Source organism: Pipra filicauda, unplaced genomic scaffold (assembly GCF_003945595.2).
Source record: "Pipra filicauda isolate LSUMZ 115617 unplaced genomic scaffold, ASM394559v2 scaffold76_size2844353_pilon, whole genome shotgun sequence".
In the NCBI taxonomy this organism is placed as follows: domain Eukaryota; kingdom Metazoa; phylum Chordata; class Aves; order Passeriformes; family Pipridae; genus Pipra; species Pipra filicauda.
The window spans coordinates 2620490-2641182 of record NW_024104942.1 but is presented as its reverse complement, the minus strand read 5'-3'; the positions used below and the strand labels follow the sequence as shown (position 1 = coordinate 2641182).

Below are 20693 nucleotides of genomic sequence, written 5' to 3'. Positions count from 1 at the left end.
ACACGGATGGATAGTAAATGGAAAGGAGGGTTTGCATCACTTTGTGCTGGCTGTAATCACACAGCTGTAACTGCTTGGACTGGGATGGGACCAGACAGAGGTTTCTCATGTGCCCCAGTGAGTATTAGAAATGCCTTTCTAATACAACACTAGAGTGTAGTCCCCAGGCACCTCTACAGGATGGTGTAAGGGATCACCACCCAGGTTCAGGAAGACTTTGTGCCTGCTCTGTGAGTTCAGGGTGACTTCTGCTCTGGGTGAAGCACAGCAATGGACCTATACTGCTTTTGCTGCACATATATCAGTGAAAAGACTGCGGAATAAGTTGTTACTTTTTGAATGCATTTTGTAAAAGCAGGGAAAGACCTCTTTTTCTTCTTTAAACCCACAATACCTACTTTCAGATTTATAAAACACTTTCAGGAAAAGCTTACCAGAAAATGCAACTCCTTCTTCTGCTCAAAAATGAGACTATTTTTTTAATTTTATTTTTTTTTTCCCCTGGAAATTTTTGGTTAAGTTTGATCTAGCCCTTTGTTATTTTGTTTCCAAGCAGAATCAGAGCAAAAGTTACAATTAAAAGAAAATTCCCATGTAAAAAAATTAATCACTACTTTTACCAGACAAAACTTCTGGTTCTGATTTAAACTCCAACTTCTTTTGGCGAGAAGCTTTCAGGCAAAGCATTCCAGACAGCTTGAAATTTAAAGATAATTTGAGAATTATAAACATGACCACCTACCACATCTGTAAAAGCTACTTATTTCAAACTTAAAATGTGAATGTCCATCCATGCAAGTAAGTGCTCATGGGCAGATCTCTTTTTAGCCAACATAACATTGCCAAAAGCTTTTTAACTGATAAATCTTGGGCTCTCAATAGCCCTGTATGTAACACAGATTGAGCACTTCTGTGCAGGAAAGCTGGAAGCAGCCTTGCCATGCAAAGGTTTTGGGAACTCTGTTGCCTGTGAACCAGGGCACACCAGGAACAGCCTGGAAGAACAGAGACCCATTGCACTGTGGCTTTAGGATTTTCCTCATTTTCACACTCAGCTTTTACTTTTAACCAGTCTACATATTAAGGGTGAGCAGCTCAACTTTCTGTAAATACCCCTCCTACCATGCAACTTTCACTGTTATATTTTAAATCGAAATACATATTTTCATAGAGATGTAAAATGCAATTTAATGAAAATCTACACCATTCCACTTTAGAAGATGCATTTTAGATTCCAAAAATCACAGAAAATAATTGCCAACGTCCACCTCAGTGCAGATGTATTTTACTGTAATGCAGCCCAATGCATTTAGTTTCTTTCATTTTGTTATTTTGCCCTAGTGCCATTTAACTGTCTCCCTCTTTGCACATATCCACCCTGCTTTTCTATATCCTTCATCTTATAAAGTGTGCTTCACTAACAGGCTAAGTAAACATTTACAGTGATATATAACACTTACTGACAACGTCAAGCCAAATAGACTGTGATCCAAGAACAGGCTTGATTTCCCTCAGTCTCCTCTCCTCAGGCAAAAGCTTGAGTGAATAGATGAACCCTGTTCTGCACCTTGAAGGTCAAAAGAATAGCTTTGACAAACCAACAGGGAAACAAATTCTGGGGCTGACAGACTTTCTTCGCGAACCGTCTGCCTCCAGCATCCCAATAACTGAACTTAAAGATTGCTAAGGAAATAACCCATTTATTATCTATTATCACAGCACAGAATGAGAGAAAATCACTGATGCCCAGATAATCGGCATGCAAACTGCAGACCCATAGCTTCTAACCAGCATTTCAAATTAGGCTAGTTATAGGCTTGGCATTTGAGAGCAGCTTCTTGTTGCTGTTACAGGGTTTCATGCAATTGTACAGGCTTGAGTGCTCTGGCCATTATGATTTTTCAGCCCCTTCAATACTTTTAAGAGATTTAAATATCGACTTGAATCAGCAAGTTGCAATAAACAACCCCCCACGTGCTATCAAGCTGCCTCCCATTTTTCTTCATTTAACAACTATTTTTAACTATCCTTAGATTTTTCCTTCCCTCAAAAAAACCCAAACATCAAATCCTCTCTCAACCAATTGTCACCATGACTCTGCTTTCTGATTGATTTTACAGAACAGTGGTTTATGCAATGGACTACATAAGCTGTACTGGGAGGTTCTGCAGAGGAAGCTGCACTCCCCGTGCTGGCACAGCGGCAGCTGCTCACGAGCCCCACGCAGGCAGAGGGGCTGATCCCACGGAACATGAGCTCTGCGATTCCCTGGTTCCTGGGGGCACATGTCACACGTTTGAGTCTATGGTGCCATCAGCTCCATGTGTGTCCCAACCACACCTGATAGGATATGGTTGGGACACACATGGAGCCCCGATGCCACTTCTGCGGCCACCCCTCTCCTGCACCCTGCAAGTTTAGGCTGATTTCTGAGGCCCTTACACCAGCAGAGGTATTAAAGTGAAAGCACAGTGAAGAAAAGCTGATGTAATGCCTTCCAGGAAAGTGATGAAAGAAAGAGGAAATGAATGTTTGGCTTTTTGTCCTCTTTTCTTCTCTGAGTCACTCATTCATATCATTAATACTGTTATTTAAAGTTGTTTAAGAGACAGTGCATCTGCCCCCTCTTTCTTCACGTGTTTCAGGAGTCAGAGATTTTTTTTTAACAAAACGCAGAACAAAACAGCAACCAACCAATCAAGAAACATTCAAAAATCTTTCAGAAAGATAATCTGCTATTTCCAGTCCCAATTTCCAGTCCCCATCTCTGTCTTCATTTGCATGCCACAATCTCAGTGTCTTGTGTCATAGTGTCTTATGTAATTTCACAAGCCTAAATGTACCGGCACCCTGCTGTTAATGCCATCACAACTGTCCTGATCATGTGTATTCTAGAGGTGCAAAGAAAACTCCAGGATACCAAAACACTAATTATTGGCCTTGTTCCTTGTTCAGGCAGCATTTGCACAGCTCTCCCTGCACAATGCCCACAGGAAGACGAGAACCACCTGCAGCTACCAGGACACCTCCAGCCAGGAGGCACAATGCTACTCCTTATAACAATGAGGTCTAACCTGAGTCTTTTCTGCAATATAAATATAACTGTATGTATCTTATGCAATTCATATCTAGTATTTTATTCACTTAATTTAGTTTCTTTCCACATCCTCCATTTTCATGATTTTCCCTAAGGTCCTAGTAGAGGGGTAAATAATTTTAGTATAAAAGATGCTACCCATATTTCTACATATTATTTCCACGTTGCCAGCAAGCTGGCAAAGAAAGAGAGATGTCTGCTGTAAATTTAATGTAGCTGATTATTTTCAAGCAGATGGACAGAACAACAAATGCTGTAGCAAACATCCACCAAACCTGTCTGTTCCAAGTATTGCATTTCTGCAACTCGGTTTTATGTGAATGTTATGCAAACTTTGCTGTTCTCAGTGTGTGTCAGAATGCAATGCACTGATCATTCCAGAATAGCCATTAATACAATCTTTGGTCACAGAAAGAACGTTGACTTTCAGCTAATAATCATGCTGGCATTACAGATAAGGTTTATAAAAATGACAGGGAACCGTGTCCTTGTATTTTGATGAATGAATCATGCAGCTTTATATTTATTTACCATGGCCTTAGAAATCTATATTCATACTCTTCTGTGAATCATCCTCCTAATTTCTCTTAATTCTTTGGAAAAAAAGCTCTATCTTCTTCAGTGACCTGTGCATTTCTTTTTCCAGAAAGTCTTTGAGAAAAAATACCTCTTCAATGCACTTGGGACATCACATAAGTGATGCTACCTAAATAACTGGTCCATTTTTTAATGGCTTTGCTTTTAAGTGATGTCACTTTAAAAAAAAAAACAACAAAAAAACCTCAGACAAAACCAACTTTAGTTAGGAAAACTTTCAAAGGTTTCCAGGTGGTATCTAAAACCTTCTGTGTTACTTTGAAAGTCCAATTGCAAATTGTTTTTTGAACCTTGGATTATTTGATTGTCATGACAGACAGGCAATTTTTGCACAGTCCCAGCATACTACAGGGTTAACAGCAACTCAGATTGAATACATGGAGGCTTAATTGGCATTTCCTTCAACTTCACCCCTCATGAGGCTCAATAAGGTGGATTTACTCCCTTCTTTACCCTGCTGGCAAGAGGAATACAAACTTGCCAGAAAAGGCTTGTATGGCACATCTTCTCCTTGTAAGGCACATGCAGGAAAATCGCAGTAACACTTGGGTCAAGTCTGCACTCCAAAATTATTAGTGAAGCTATGTAGCATCTGCTTTTTCACAGTATTTACTTAATTCATTGCAATTATATTAAAAAAATATTGTTCTTAAGTCCCTCCATAGCAAAGATAAATGAAAACAAGATCTAAGTTCAGCCAAACTTTTTTTTTTTAAAGTTAACTCTAAAATGCCATCTCTAGCACATAGCTAGTGTCTTGTCCTCATTTTTATTTTTATTTATAAGTAGTATACAATTCAAGTCTGCTGGTATTATAAAGCCAAGTCAAAAACCGTGTCCAGTGATTTGAAAATTTTCTGTGACATCTTTTCCCAAGTAAAGGAAAAAAAAAGAAGAGAAATTTTGCTGCATCATTGTCGTGTTTACTTACTGAAAACAAGAAGGGTTCTCTAGAGCTAAAGAGAATTAATGTGGCACTGTGTTCACTGCAGTAACCCAACTACTAAAACCTACACGAGCTACTAAGTTAAACTGAAAACAATTCTGAGCTGTGCAAAGATGACCTATTGAGGATGACCTTTGCAACTGCTGTTACACTGGGTATTGTTTGTTAGAGGCAGCGACACACTGTAACACCCTCAGTCTTTCTCAGCTGCTGCTGCAGCCAACTGACTGCACTTCTCTTTGGTGCCAGTCCCGGAAATTGCAGGTGTACCTGCAGTGCTGAGATACCTACGCCCTCCCACACGGCTCCTTTACTATTGCTGCCTCCTCAGATCCACATGTACAGATAACTCTATCATTTTGGAAAATGCTATATCCTCTGCCTGGCAGATGGACTGACAGAAAGCTGTGGGAAACTCAGCAGCATATCAAGGCTGTCCCTCAAAGTGTCCAGTTCTCATGTTGGAATATTGGTACTTAAAAACATAACTGGAGGGGTGAACAGAACCCTCAGGTTTTATTTTTCTTCTCCAGGGATGTTTTCAGACAACTTCACACATAAACTGCGGGAGGGGAGGGCAGTCCTTCCCCACTCGGAGAGGCCACGGCTTCCCTCAGCCCCCAGCCAGCACATCAGGCAGGATTAGCTTCACTCCCCCGCACTGCAGCATCTCGGAGCGCGGCTGTCCCGCTCTCCAGCCTGCACACGGGTTACCCGCTCTGCCCTCCCAGGGAGCCCATTGCCCAGTGACAAGTTCCTTCCTGCTGCCGTCCTGGCCCTCGACCTGCGGCGGTGATGGTGCAAACAGACCGGTCAACATCCGAAAAATTCAGGGACAGGACTGGGGGACAGTTTGAGTTTTGGAAAGAGTTTTCTGATAGTGCTGCTTAAACACCACTGTGAAAGCCATGTAATCCTCCACTTCCACGAGTTTGTGGTGGAAAAGAGATATAGCATTTTCGGTTTTGGCTAAAATGATCCTATAAATACGTACAAAGTTATTAATGGTGTCAAGTGTTATGACTTGAAAGAAAACAAAATCATAGGCACTGAGATAGAAATATGTCAGTAGTACACTGTAGCATTCAATTTTTTTTGGTCTCTAAAGCTCTGTCTCCCACTTTCTGGAAATACTGTGTAGTTAATTTATATAATTATCTTAGCACTATCCACATACCATCTAGTTTTCATTTCCAACCCATCCAAATTACTGATAAAATACTGACTGATTTTTTTTAAACAGCCTTTTGAGTTGAACACTTTAAGTATTTCAAAATGAAGTATATGAGAAAGAAAATACTTAAAATTTTACATTATCATAACCTTGTCATAGGTTGGGAGGCTTTGCAGGTCAGTTTCCCAATGTAAGAAAAAAACACATTCTGCTTATTTGTGTACATTTCTTCCTTTCCACCCTTTTTTAGGCCATACACAAAAGCAGACGCATAGCATATCAAGTAAAAATTGAGCTTCAATATATATTTACAACAGTTATGATCACTCAAAATTTCACTTTAAGGGAAATTATACTGCATAAGATGTCTGAAAAAATGAAAAAGGTAACATTATTTTTAAAGTCAAATCAAGAAGTCAAAACTTGAACTATGTGGTATAAACCCAAGCCATACAGGTTGATTATTTGAAAGAGGTAAAATTATGATTTATTTTTATGAACTCTACAGTGCAGTAATGTCATTGACATAGAGCGTGGAAACTTCTTATGTTGGTTCCTATATTTAGACAAGCTATGTCTTACCAGAGGTTGCCACAAGTATGTTCTAAAATATTATAATTTTCTCTGGAGTACTTTTTTAATTACAGAACTTCTGTCATTTTTAAAGTCCTATGAGTAGCTGAACACATTTTAAAATTACCCTCAGTTTTTACAAAGAAAATAAAGATAGATGAAGGTCACAGTTTCCAGTTTCCTAATGCAGTATATAATTTTAAATTGTTCAATAAAGTAAGAATCTACAAGAACTTCTACCCATCTCCTTGAGTCATTTGTACTGGTACATTTATTTCCTGGTGTATAAAACATGCATAAAATTTCTTTACACTAACAGCAGCAGTAACATAATTTAGGGATTCCTGAGGCTGGTGGAAGATGGAAAGTCCTTTTCTCACTTCCCACAGGCTCTGTGCTACATCCTGTACTGGTTTATATGCAGGTAAAAGCTGTCCTTGGCAATATTATGTGTAATTTTGCCTCTCAAACTCAAGCTGGGGTGCAGCCCCCATGGAGCTCAGGGCCAGGAGGAGGAATACAGCATCTCCTGTTCCTGTCACACACACACACACACACAATGTCCTTGCCCTGGAGTGGAGACTCTGTAACTCTGCTGTCTGCATCCAAGCAGCAGGGAAACAGCTGCCCTCCACTTTAGCTGCTTTTCCTTCTAAAGCTCATGCAAGATCCAAAACAATTCTACTCCAGAATTTAGCAATATGGCAAATATGAGTACAAAAAAAACATGGTTCAGGAAAAGAGTCTAGTTACTTAAAATAACTACTGAATTAAAAAAAGAAGGAAGCAAAGACAAATGTGTCAAAGTACTAGTAATTTACAGCTCCTGAGTGTTCACTATCACAATGAATCAGATATAGATATTTTGACAGGAAAAAAACAGATCTACTACAACATAGGTAAAATTTCTCCATCAGCTGTGACACTGTTAAATTGTATTCACTTGTTTTGTTTAATATTACTCATTCTGCACAAGTTCACTTTTTAAACTTATACCACCAACCAAACTAAACAAATCAACAGAAGGCACAACTAAATTATCAAAACAAACAAACAAATGCAAAACCCCCTAAACCAAAACACAAACAAGCAAACTAGGAAAACACCAGCCTGAAAGGAATTTCACCTCTTTTGACTTTATAGAGCAGAATTACTGAGAATGAACCAAGCTTTTGGAGAGAAAAAAACCTCTACTTTATTTCTAATCTGTAACTTTTCCAGGGCAGAGAAAGGCAGAGGCAAAATACTCAGAGTTGCAGATAAGTGACTGTGAAAAGGAATCTTTGGCATCTGAAATGATGGAAATAGCTAAGGAGAAAAGGAAGCAGAGGTCAGGGGAAGAACTTTGAGTGAGATGTTGCCTTTCCTTCAAGGCTAAAGTAAATGTTCTTATGGAAAATGAGAAACAAGTATGTTCATTTGTTCTTTCAATGGCAGATAATGTCTTGTTTTATGCAATTCATTGATCTCTGATAGATCCTCATCTGACTTCCACAAGTTGGGCTGAATGCTTCACAAAAGATGATCTATTTACCTTCAGAGTATTTTAGTGAAATAGGGCATTCATACTTGTATTACAGATAGAGAAGCCAGAGAAACTAAATTACTGACCAAATTGACACAAGTCATCCCTGGTAAAACACAGAACAAAGCCCACATCCCAGATTAAGTTGCTAACCACTGCAGACCCATCCTTTCAAGGTGAATTATGCCACCAATTATATGCAGTTTTGGAGGTTACTTGACTCTGCCTTTGCTTTTTTAATACACCAAACATCTCATTAGTATGCAGGACAGTTTGGTGGGCTTTTTGTGACTGGAAGGAAAAAGTACTGGCTTGCTAGTGAACAGCTGAGGGTTACAGTGCACATCCTCACACCATGACAATGATGTACAGCTTTGGTAACACAATCTCAAAAATAAAACACCAAGGCATAAGTAGGCTGAACTCTTTTTCATGAAAGCAGGAGCTAGGATGGTTGCCTAAAATATTTTACAACATGATCTGGTCAAGAGGTTTAGTCTAACATTGAAAACAAACTGAGTGGACTCTGTAAGCTGTAAGGGCAGTCAGGAGCTAACTGAAGAACACTTTTGTCCTAATAGTCCCTAAAAATTAAAGGGAATATTTTTAAAATTTGATTCCTACCTTCCTAAACTCGTAATTTCAAAAAGAAAATGTCTAGGCTCAAGGAATGCACTAGATATATCTGAAAACACTAGACTAAAAAAAACTCCTCCAAAAAATCACTGTCACAAAGGAAGTGTATAATCTAGTTAACATATAAATATACAAAACAAGTCAAAAAGCACGAACAGACAACTGTGCATTCTGCCAACAGAAAATCTCGACATACCATACATACATCTTCCCTATCCTGAGGACTCATATGACAAAGCCACTGTAGCCAAATGAAAAAGAACAAATGTATAATTCATGAGGAATAGCTTTTTGACACACTAGAGCTTTTGGCTGTCTAAAAATAGAATTGTGAAACATAAAAAGCAGTAGTATTGTCTCTAACACTACAATCATATTTTATTTTCCTAATATTGTCCCCTGTAAAACCTACAATTTTGAGCTCATTCCTAGCTTTTTAGACACTTTTTCTCCTGTTGATTTATGTATCTTTACTCGAAGGCATAACCTTATTCCTACCTTTACTTTGCTTTATGTAAATGATTTAGAAAAGAGTATGTTTACTAGCAGGTTTAAAACATTCCTTTGAGTTAGAAATTTTTTTTTTAACATGGCACATATTTGACACAAATTGTGTGTCACAAATTGATCGCAAATACAGGAAAACATATCTCCCACAGTCAAATATTTCTCCAATGATACACCATGTATGTAAGATAAGCAAACAGTTGAAAATTAATACATGATAAAGACTTTCCAGCTCGACCTTCAGTTGTCCTTTGGATCCCTTTTTCAACCTTCCCTCACCTTTGTCTTTTTTTTTTCTCTATTCAAAGTAAACATCTGTGAATTGCAATGCTACTAAAAGAAGATACCATTTAAAAAAAAATGCAAAAATTAGAGGAAGTAAGTACTAAATAACTGAACAAATCTGGAAAACAGGAGCAAATATCATCAGAGAGGAAATGTATATACACACAGACTGGGAAACTAAAAATGTAGTACATGCAAGATCAATTACAGATGATCTTACTATTTTTTTAACATAGTTGGCAGATAGCTTTGAAAATGAAAATAGTTGTCATCTAGCTGACAAGAAAGCACCTCTTATAGAAGATTAAACACAAGTACACAATTAATGCTAAATAGTAGAGACTTCCATCTTTATGTTAATATACATGCTCCAAACCTGCTGCAGCCCAATGGACATACCCAGTAGCTCAACCCCAGAACTGTCAGGCTATATTATTTTCAGTACAGTAATTATTTCAGTGACCTACTTTTTCTGTGACCAGCTTTCTACTCTAGGCAAGAATCAAAGCATAAAGCAGGAAAGTTTTATTAATATTATCAAAGATTGCCTCTCTGGTTTAGACTCTACAATTGAGTCAACAGGAAAGAAACTTGATGGGGACATTCTTGGTGAATTTCTATTGCATATCAAAGCAGGTCACAGGGTCAGTGGTTTCCCCTGTAAGAAACATGTTTTTAAGTTGATTTCTCCCCTATTTTTTCCAGGGTGTGGAGCAGTGCACATAGTTTTGCCAGCTGAGGACCCACAATACAGGAAAAGTTGTGTGACTTAATCCAGCTCATTTCTTTCATTTTTAAAATGTACCTTCTGGTGGAGAAGAAGGGGAAATAATATTGTTCTCATTAATTAAATATCCTGTCCTTATTAACATAGGTTTACATTTCACCATTACTCTGGTTTTTCCACACTTCAGGGAAAAAAATGACATTGCTGGTGCCATATAAGTGGCAGCTTGTCTCCCAGTTGTGCAGGACTGCTTGAGCGAAGGATATATTTGGGCAAAAGAAGGGATATCCTTGGGATAGGCTCTATCCTTACTAGAGGGGAGAGATTCAATCCTAGCGGATCTACTTCCTACCACCTACTGGTGAGCACCACCTATTCACATAGGAGCAGCTGTAATATTCAAAGCATTATCCCTTTTCGAGGTGTGAAAACCAAGGACCAAATTTGTCCCTAAAAAATCTTTTGCATGTATCCTCAATAGAAGTTTTAGTTAGTTATTTATCCTTCTATGTGGAAAGAAGCCTCCTTCACAGTTGCCTGCAACCATTTCACCGTCAAAACTGTCATTACTTTTAAACTTGCCAAGGGCTACTTCTCTGAGTTCTATTGTCACTGACTCATCAAATCTGAAATGATGTCTCTGACCTTTGAATCAGTTGTCTTATTTCTCTTTTGACACCAATGACAACTAGAGGAAAAATGTAGATGAAACAGTCAGAAAAAAAACAGTGAAAGCAAGCTGACAATGCCAAATCCATCTTGCAAAGTAACATCTTTTAAAGATGCTGAATACTCTGTGAAATAAGGATGCTCTCAGCAGTTGCTGCTTCTTTGGAATTCAGTTGTTAGGCTCTAAATATTTTGACTAAAAAACTAAAAAGCAGAGGGATACCTGCAGCCTTCTCCAGTGACTTTCAGAGCACAGAGGTCTTTGAGAGAGACCTTGCATAAGACTCAGTTTTACATAAGGCTCAAATCTCTCACACACAGTGAGGTCAAGGAAGGAAATCTTACAGAGCACCAGGGAACAGCCAGTCCTTTTCAGCTGTCTCCACTACCTGTTGTATTCACTGTACCTAGCTAATTGCAACTCTCAAAAATCAGACTGTGAGGATACCTCCCCAGGCAAAATGATTTGATCCGACTGTGTCCAATATATCTCCTCTTGTGGATCAGTTAAAATGTAACAAAAAGTACGCAAGTTGTGTAACATAGTGCAATGTATAATTAGCTTTGCACAAACTTTGAAACTTGAATACTAATAAATGCTAAGCTGGTAAATCCCTATTTGGGGTCATCCAGCCTGAAATGCTGTACTGAGCTTTAAACACAGTCAAACTTTACCCAGGCTATTGATCTGTATGAGGAATTACATTTAGGAATTGCAGTCCCCTTTATGAGCCCTTTTGAGCTCTCCCAGGCAAAAGGAAGACTTGGCTTTCACACATTTAATGGCTAATATTAACCAGGAAGGAAGGCAGCTCCTGAATTTGCTCACAAATCACTTCTGAACAACTCTTACTCCAATGCCTGTCTTTCTGATCTTTGGTCTCTTTGCACAGGTTCTGAGATGAGGACATCAGCCCTCTTTTTTTTTTTTGTTCTCACTGGTGAAGATTATAAGAACACAGAAGTAAATGTTTCAATAGAAAATTAAATGCATAACTCAAGAGACAGCACTACTCTGAACTGTCAATTACAATAAAACATGAGTATGTAACAAATCTAAGTAAGATGAACCCATTCTAACATACTGGTAAAAATTGAATGCTGGAAAAAATGCACATTGGTAATATGAAATGCATGAAAGGAAAAAGGCAGAAATGCCAAAGGAGAAAATAATTTCTCCTACTTCTGTGACTTCTTGACTAAATGACCTATTTCTAATTTGAAGTTAAATTCTCCCAAAGAACTACCATCCTTATAGAATTTGTACCACAAAGTTCAGACTGCAGATTAATCTGATATTATTCGCTATATTAGAGAAATTTCCTTTAATATAGACAGACATAGATATTAATCCATTGAATGATTATTATATGTCAAAAATTAATGCAAAGTTACAAAACAATATATTAAAAACTGACTGCACGATGCTTAGATTATGTAATTCATGTACAGAAACAGAAAGAGTTTAGTACTGAATGAAAGACTTGTGGTCCAAGCTAAATTGGGTACCAGCGCATTCATATAATGTGGGGTAAAATCCTACAAGATAACTACTTGCTCCAAACACAAACCAAACTTGAATATCTATTTCACTTGATTTATTCTCCTCCATTTAAAAGTTCTCAATACTCAAATCAATCATCCTGCATATGTATTTTCTCAAGATATAATACTGGTGACTTCAGGAAATGTCCATCAGGCTAACAACCACCACGAAACTGTAAGCACAATGTAACAGCTCATGTTACTGGAAAAAAAAAAAAAGGCAGCCAGCACACCTTCTATACTCTGAGTGGATGGTATTACTGAATGGAGTTTACTCTTGCATGACTTGGGATTTCTAAAACATATTTTTCAAAACATTATAGTATACAAGTCCATGGTTTCTGTAAGCACCATGAATTCTTCCTTTGCCCCATTTCTGACTTACCTGATTCCTCAGCATTAAGTTCTGATATAACTCATAGTCTGTCTGTCTAGTCACAAGAAACTCATGTCCGAAAAAACAACCACAGATAACCATCTCAATAAAAAGGAAAGCCAAAGGTTTGGAGATGACATTATACTCAACAATGTGTTTCATCCAAGGTGAAATTGTGTGTTATTACATAGGCAGGCTGAGATTTTCAAATCTGTATTAAGGATGGGTACACCAGATTCTTGAGAACAAGGCATTCAAACCTCTTGAACATTAAAAGCGTTATTCACTTGAGGAAGAATTAGGGCAAACACTGGTTGCCAGAGATAGTATTGCTAAAACCATTACAGTTCTTAATGTCAGTAACATTTTGTTTTCCAGGTGTGAAAAGAAAAATTCCTATAGGAACACTATTTTGTTTAAAACATCAAGATAATTCCAATAAAGAAAAATTCAATTTAATATTACTGAATTAGGCAAAATAAATCACATCTACTTACCAAATCAGTTTGTTGGGGTAGGAATCACACATTTCAGATTCAAATATTTTTGGTAAAACAGGTTTCCAAACATATAAATGCATTCAGAGATTCTGTGGAGACAATACAGAGGCAACATCAACGTTTGTTCAGGGTCTCTTGTTTAGGTTACATTATTTTAGTGCATCATATATATTAGCCTGATGACAATTTTGAAAACCTCTTCTTACAAAAAAATGAGAATTTTGCTATATTTATTTTTTATTTCATATAGAGTCAGTCTATCACTTTTAGAAACATGGAAAAAAAATGCATTTTTTTTTTTTAACAAGAGGACAAGAATTTTCTATTCAGCTACAATAATCACTTTCCAGCTAGTACATTCATCAAAGAACGAGCAATTCACTAGGGTAACATATGCAGGAGCTTTCTTGTATATATTCATATTGTCTTCTGCCTGAAAAGAGTTAAATAGAGCATATAAATGATGAATACAGAGTGTCTTGGGATACAAAACAACTAAAATGGGTTAATTAGTGAAAAACATGCATCAGAGTATAGGACTCAACTGTAAATGTTACGGTTTTTTAAACCTATTATATCTGCTGATAGTATTTGGGATTATGGATAATATATATAAAAAAAGATGTTAATTTACAAAAGGAGTTGAGTGAAACATATTAAAGGGTAAGAAATATTCATTGTTTGAATAATAGTTCAGATGCATTCACATTAAACATACATTAGCGAATACATTTCTTTGACATGCTCATATATAAGCATAATATGTAAGTGACCTAGAAAATACAGACATTGTATAATCAATGACAAAAATATTGAGACAGATAAGCCCCGAGATCTTTGATCAAATATATTCTTTGGCAAATAAACAAAACATGTTATCCTGACAAAAAATATTCTTTGGAGTATTGGAGCTGTGCCTTCCCCAAGCGCCGCCCTCAGAGGCTCTGAGCCAGGCTTGCTGTCAGCACTAGATGGGGAGAAGATACTGATCTGGATAATGTGCCCCCCTTAGCTCCAGTTCTCTGTGCAGGGGAAGACTCTAATTCCTGTCTGAAGCTGCCTATTGCCAGCTTTCTGAGTGAAGACTGTATATCCCTTTGTGCTTTGTCATGTTACAGAGAGCTGACCCGACTGCTGTCGTTTTGACAAAAAAAGAAATACACTCTCAGGTTGATAAAAAGATGAATTTTATACCAATGCCAGTAAGGTGTTTTAAGGTTTTAAGGACTTTTTTTCTTTACCTAAAAAGGTTCTCTCCAGTGCTGTTGTTGCAAAATTTGGCTATACTGTTCTTTCTGCCAAAGGAGTGAGATTTGCAGGTTGGTTGTAGTGAATACTCATGTGCTACTAGTATTTAATTGAAAATGCCCCAAGTTTTCTCCTATGACTCCCTGCTTGGTTTGTTGTGTTCATGTCTGTGGGCTTCTGGAGGATGAGACACCAGAATATTTCTTTAGAGGGAATAAATCTCCTCCATAGTCTGTAGTTGAAGAGACTCCTGAGAGCCTGAAATATGCTAACTCAAGATAATAACAGTCCTTTGGTTAAAACAATCTTCTGGAACTGAGAAAATTTGCAGTCATAATACTGTTTCATAAAGTCTTTGGAAACCAATGCATCATGACACAGCTGTGTGGGTATCTATGACCTGTGATCACTCTGTTAAATTTATCTGTACAATGCGTTGTTCTCTACAACACATTGTTGTACATCTGTACAATGTTCTCTACTGAACCCTAAACAGTAGAGAAGTACAATGGTGATAGATAAAACATGAACTTGTAACTGAGCAGTAAAGTTTGCTATAGTTAAAATAAAAGAATTGGCAAAGTTTACAGTATTAAGAAATACTCGTGATTTTGAATACCAACATTAAAGTGAGACTGTTAAGTCCTCTTTTTAACTTATGCATTTTTGAAGTAAAAATGACATAATAATTCCAAACACGAAGGCAAAGTCTTTTCTTATATGGATGTTCTCAATTTGGGTTAGAAAATTGACATTTTAAATATGGGTTGGAAGAGGATATACATCAGGGTATGTAGATAGAAATGTTAAAATACTTATTTTATTTTGACAACTAAAAGCTCTGTCAGAAGGTCTTTGATTCACAAAGCTGGAATACATTCATAGTTTTGAAATATGATCCTCTATCATATTCACTTCTTAGACAGGTTAATGTCTTAAATACAAACAAATGTACATCAGACAGAATCCTAGTCTGATTTGCTTGAGGGGCTGTAAGAATAATAAGAAAAAACTATTATTAAGTAGATTTAGCATGAAAGGGAATGATTTTTTTTCCCCATTCATCTGAAAATATAATTCTGCCATTGTAGTGTGTAATACATGAGGTATCTAATAATAAACATATTCAAATTAACAAGTTTTTCATTCAAAGGTGCTGTCTAAATATTTCCTATTATCCAAGTATAACTGAACAGTGATACTCCAAACAATGCATTTCTGTAAAATCCAAATAAATTTGTCTGACAAAGAAAATAATTATGGTTTATACTAAAATATTTCTATCAGTGAAACCAGATTGCAGCTGATGCTCAATAAAAGGCTTTATAAAGAAAAACACTAAATCACTGCATCTTCTGGAAATGCCATCTTTTCAGCAATAACAGTATTTTAAACCCTTTATAAGTACTGTAACTGAAGATTAAATTTTTTTATTCCTTATTTTTAGTCATCTTGTATATCATCCAGATAGATCCGATATATAATTATGTATGTATAAAATACATACAAACTATCAGAAGTCTGACTTTTTTTGTCCTCATCCTCTGTAAGCAAACACCTTTCCTTGCAAACAACTGAGTATCTCCCACCCCCAAACATGGCCTCTGGCTCCTGATTCTGTCCCAGGACACTCCTTTACATTGAGTACCTAATGGTGGGAGCTTTGTACCACCAGCACAAGCTAGAAGGTGTTCAGGGCCTTTGGATTTAATTTGTTGTATTCACTCTTGGTGCCTTTAGATTTAATTTGCTGCATTCATTAAAGGGTAACAAAGTCACATAAGAGATAGTTAAGTTTCCTGTAAAATTCTGTTGATACATTTATGACAGGGTCCCAAAGCTAGAAGTTTGATTAACAACATACTGAAACCAGAGGTGAAGCTGCAAAGTTCCTTTGATGTCTGAACAAGATGCAAAAGTACAGTATTATGTGATGACAGCATGTAATAAGAAAAATGGATACAACAGAGCAGAAATCTATCCAAGGACTTAGAGCATAGACAAAGTCACCAGATACCATGTTATCCATGTTATTGTCAACATTGTCCTCCTAAATACCAACATTCTCACTTCCCCACATTAAAGAATCTTTGAACCCAGCAATTATACATAAATAATAGGTAGAGAATCTACCCATGTAAAATTTCCATAAAGTTTTCTGTATGAAGATTCAAAAAATGAAATTATCTGTCAAAAATTTGTATAACTTCCAACCTTTAACATGAACTGACTTAAGGCAAGATGTGTTTTATTACAGCATAAGCAAACATGCACCCAAACTGCCAACAGACAAACTGGTGAAAACTATCCCTCCTTCTGTTGTGTCCTTGTGTAGTTAGCCTTGGACTGAAAAAAAGTATCAAGAGTCCCCAAAAGCACAGCAATGAAAAGGCTTTCTCACCTCTCATTTAGAAGAAAAAGGTGAGCTTTGCCACACTGATCCCACTTTAAGTCAAAATTAAATTCCTCTTTTTTTTTAAGAGCAAATATCTTTTTAAGTCACAAACAGAATAAAAAGGTTATGCAGAGCCCCAGTAACAATATCTTTATTCTCTGTACAATCAGAGTCATCAGCCTGGTTTTTACTGCAATATTGTATAAGGACTGGAGCTTCCTTTAAGTTCATATAGAGAATCCATTGAGTTGATAAAATTATTGGCAGGTGTAAGACTGAAATCAGACAAAACATGAGCTGGTGTGCAGAGAGGTTCACGTGGTTTTGTCTCCAGTGTAAGAGAGACTGAAGGCATGTGGGCTTAGGTTTGCTCAAGCCCTTGTCACTGTGCCAGAATGGCTGGGCCAGTTGTCAGAAGTGGTGTTTTAGGAAGGGATGATATCCCCGGAGTTGTTGCTTGACTAGAAACATCAGATATTACCTTGATACAACTGCCATACAGAAGTCAAAAACAGGCAGGCAAAGCAGCAGGAGAATATGAACTGCAGTGTGAACATACAGAGGCCTCCCTTCTGGTAGATGGGATGCTGACAGTAGGTTATTTCTGCAGACATTGGAGAAAGGAAAACTCCTGTGTGCTTTCAGGAGGATTGTTGGATGTAGAGCCCTATTATCATCCTTAAGCTAAATCCTGTGCCTGTGCATAGACAGTGGTGCCTCAGTGTGATTTCTTGGGCAATTTCCATACCAAATATAGTGTAAATTGAAAATTTTCCAGAAGTATCTATGACCAGTGAGCCATTTGGTTTGCTGTGCAGTTGCTCAGGAGCTATGCCATGCCTGCACAGTAAAGCTCCTCCCTGCACTGCAGCACATGTGGCTATTGGTGTGATCCAAATCCACAGAGGGGAAGCGCTGGTGATACATTTCTCAGTAGACGGTCAGTTAAGCTCTCAGAACACCTGTCTTTTTGAGGTAGTATTTTTTCTGTCTTGTCTATCATACCACATAGTCATGATCTCTGTCTCTTAGGGTATATTTCCCCACTTTCTCGGCCCAGTAAAACTAGTTTAGGTTATTAACTTGTTCCTCATCCAAAAGCAATCCCGGTGCGACTGAAACAGCTCGCTGCCTTCCTCCTCTGATACCTGAGCCTATGAAATGGCCGCTGAAAATTCTGAAGAACAGGACAGCCCTCTGCAAACAGTTCATGGGATATATATGAGCATAACAAAATTTTTTTTATGTTTTCTTTTATATCAGAGAGGCCCCAAATATCACCAGAAACAAACTGATTCAGGTAGGTCATCGATTCTTTAGGAGCCAACTGAGTCTTTCTGGAATAGATAAAAACTTTATCAGCCTTATCTTATTCTTGGCTAGAGACTTCCTTCAAGTATCTGTTCTTACATCACTGTTATAAATGGAGGAGGAAAAAAAGCAGCCTACATAAATTGTCTACTAGAAACACTGCAATTAAACATATGACCAGGAATAACCCTCTACTCGAATAATAACTGTGAAGTTTGCCTTATTGAAATCAAATGTCTTAGCCACAACCACAAAGAAAGAGTCTGGATTTTCATAATAAAATTTCCATTCCATTAAAAAAAAGTTTTCCATAATAAAAACAATTGACTTGCTGCAACGAAATTTCAGTAAGTTTCTTATTAAAAGAAAATGCAAGAATCAACTAAATGCTAGGAAAAATCAAAGAAACAAATAGGAAAACAAGATGAAATACACACTCCAGAGCTTAGATTTTTCTTGTAGATAACTAATATGCTCACAGTATTTAACTGAAACATCATGCATCCTGCCACATGCCATTCTTTAACTAGTCAACACATACAAACTATGCTTGCAGGATGGAAAACCACTTTGGAATCATGGATTTTGTAGTGAGATGAGAACAACAGATGCCTTTTTAGGTAAGGAAGAGAATAAGGGATTGAGGAATTTGCAGTGGTCACTTTAATTAAAAGCATGGCCATATGATATGTTTACATTGCACAAGAGTATTATTAAACATATTTAGATAAATGTTTGCGTTCTCACTTTTTATATTTTGACAGATTTCATAAAAACTCTTATTCAAATAAAAGACATTGTAAAACCTGGCAACCACTATCTCAAACAGCCTAGTAAGTGGCTGAGTAATTCCATCATCTCTCAGATTTAACTTCCCCATTAGTGGTCGTGCAACCCAATGAACTAGGGGAGCAACATAGGTCAAACATTTCAGTTCAGTTTATTCTAAATAGAGGGTTAATCAGGGTAAAAAAAGAAAAAAAAAAATCAAGTCCCAGGATTGCACTCCAGTAATTATCACATCTGAAAAACTGCATTCTTTCTATTTCATAACACTTTCCAGTAATTACAGGATGTTTTCATCATTTTTATATCAGAAATACAGACCCTTGTCTAGGTACACAGCTACCTCAAGGGAAACATGCTGCCAGTATATATCCAGTATCACAATATCACAGAATGAGTAAGGTTGGAAGGGACCACAGTGGATCATCTGGTCCAACCTCTGTGATGAAGCAGGGTCATCCCAGAGCACATGGCACAGCATTGCATCCAGACGGTTTTTGAATATCTCCAGCGATGGAGACTCCACAACCTCTCTGGACAATCTATTCCAGTGTGCAGTCACTGCACAGTAAAGAAGTTCTTCCTCATGTTCAGCAGTAGCTTCCTAGCCATCAGTTTCTGCCCATCACCTCTTGTCCTATTACTTGGCACCACTGGGAAGAGCCTGGCTCCAACCTCTTGATCCCTTCAGACACTTACAGACATTGATGAGGTCCCCTCTCAATCATCTCTTCTCGAGGCTGAACAGGCCCAGCTTCCTCAGCCCTTCCTCATAAGAGAGATGCTCCAGACACTTAATCATCTTTGCCACCCTTGGTTGGACCTGTTCCAGGAGCTCCCTGTCTCTGTTGCACTGGGGAGCCCAGAACTGGACACAGTACTCCAGGTGTGCTTCACCAGGGCTAAATGGAAGGGCAGGATCATCTCCCTCAGGCTCCTGGCAATGTTCTTCCCAATGCAGCCCAGGACACCATTGGCCGTCTTGGCCCTCAGGGCACAATGCTGGCTCATGGACAGCTTGTTGTCCACCAGAATCCCCAGGTCCTCCACAGAGCTGCTCTCCAGCAGGTTGATGCAGTACTAGGACTTGAATCTGCATGCTCAGGAGAAGGACTATTAGGCACCTTCTCTACTCCTCCCCACATGCCTTGAGCATGCAACTACAATTCAAAATGGTGGGACACGTGCATACGCTTCCAAGTGGGACAACGTGTATTTGCCTTTAATATTCAAGATGATACACCCTGTTTATTAAATGTTAATGATAAATCATCTTTCAGAAAGGTCTATTATGTTCACCATGTGAAGATAGCTTAAACTGAATAAATGCAAACCAATGATCACATTTTAACTTGAGAAGGGAAGGACTGGGTATTTGATATTAAATTTACTATTTAAAATTAGTGGATCAGTGGTCTATTTTCTTTCTCTTGTTAGCTAATTTTTTTATGACCTAGACATGCTAAGAATTTCTCTGTCCAGTTTCACCAAATATCACCTTCTGTAACTGTCGATGAACCTTTCCCGTAAGATTTTCCCTCTGAAACTATGTTTAAAACAACCTTTCTTTCCATTGATAACTGACCAGCTGGAAAACTCTGTATTAACCTGAATTAGTTCAGTAAAGTAGATATGAAAGTCAGAGAGAGAGCACCACAAAGAATAAAAACAGAATTCAGCAAAAGGGAGCATGCTTTGGGTTTACACAAAAGCAACAAACCAGAAGATGGAATCCTGTTGTCCTGCAGTTTTATGATGCTTGGAGAGCATCACTTTTGCCACGTAAGAGAAGGGAG

General features: G+C 37.7%; 1 long non-coding RNA gene across 1 annotated transcript; it reads right to left on the bottom strand.

Moving 5' to 3' along the window:
- Positions 1 to 595: 595 nt before the first annotated feature.
- Positions 596 to 13205, bottom strand: LOC120324918. Its single transcript, XR_005566623.1, has 3 exons — positions 13155 to 13205; positions 1461 to 1567; positions 596 to 696 (listed from the first exon to the last, which is right to left on the bottom strand). It is a non-coding gene; the product is annotated as an uncharacterized LOC120324918 (long non-coding RNA).
- Between the last annotated feature and the right edge of the window lie 7488 nt (positions 13206 to 20693).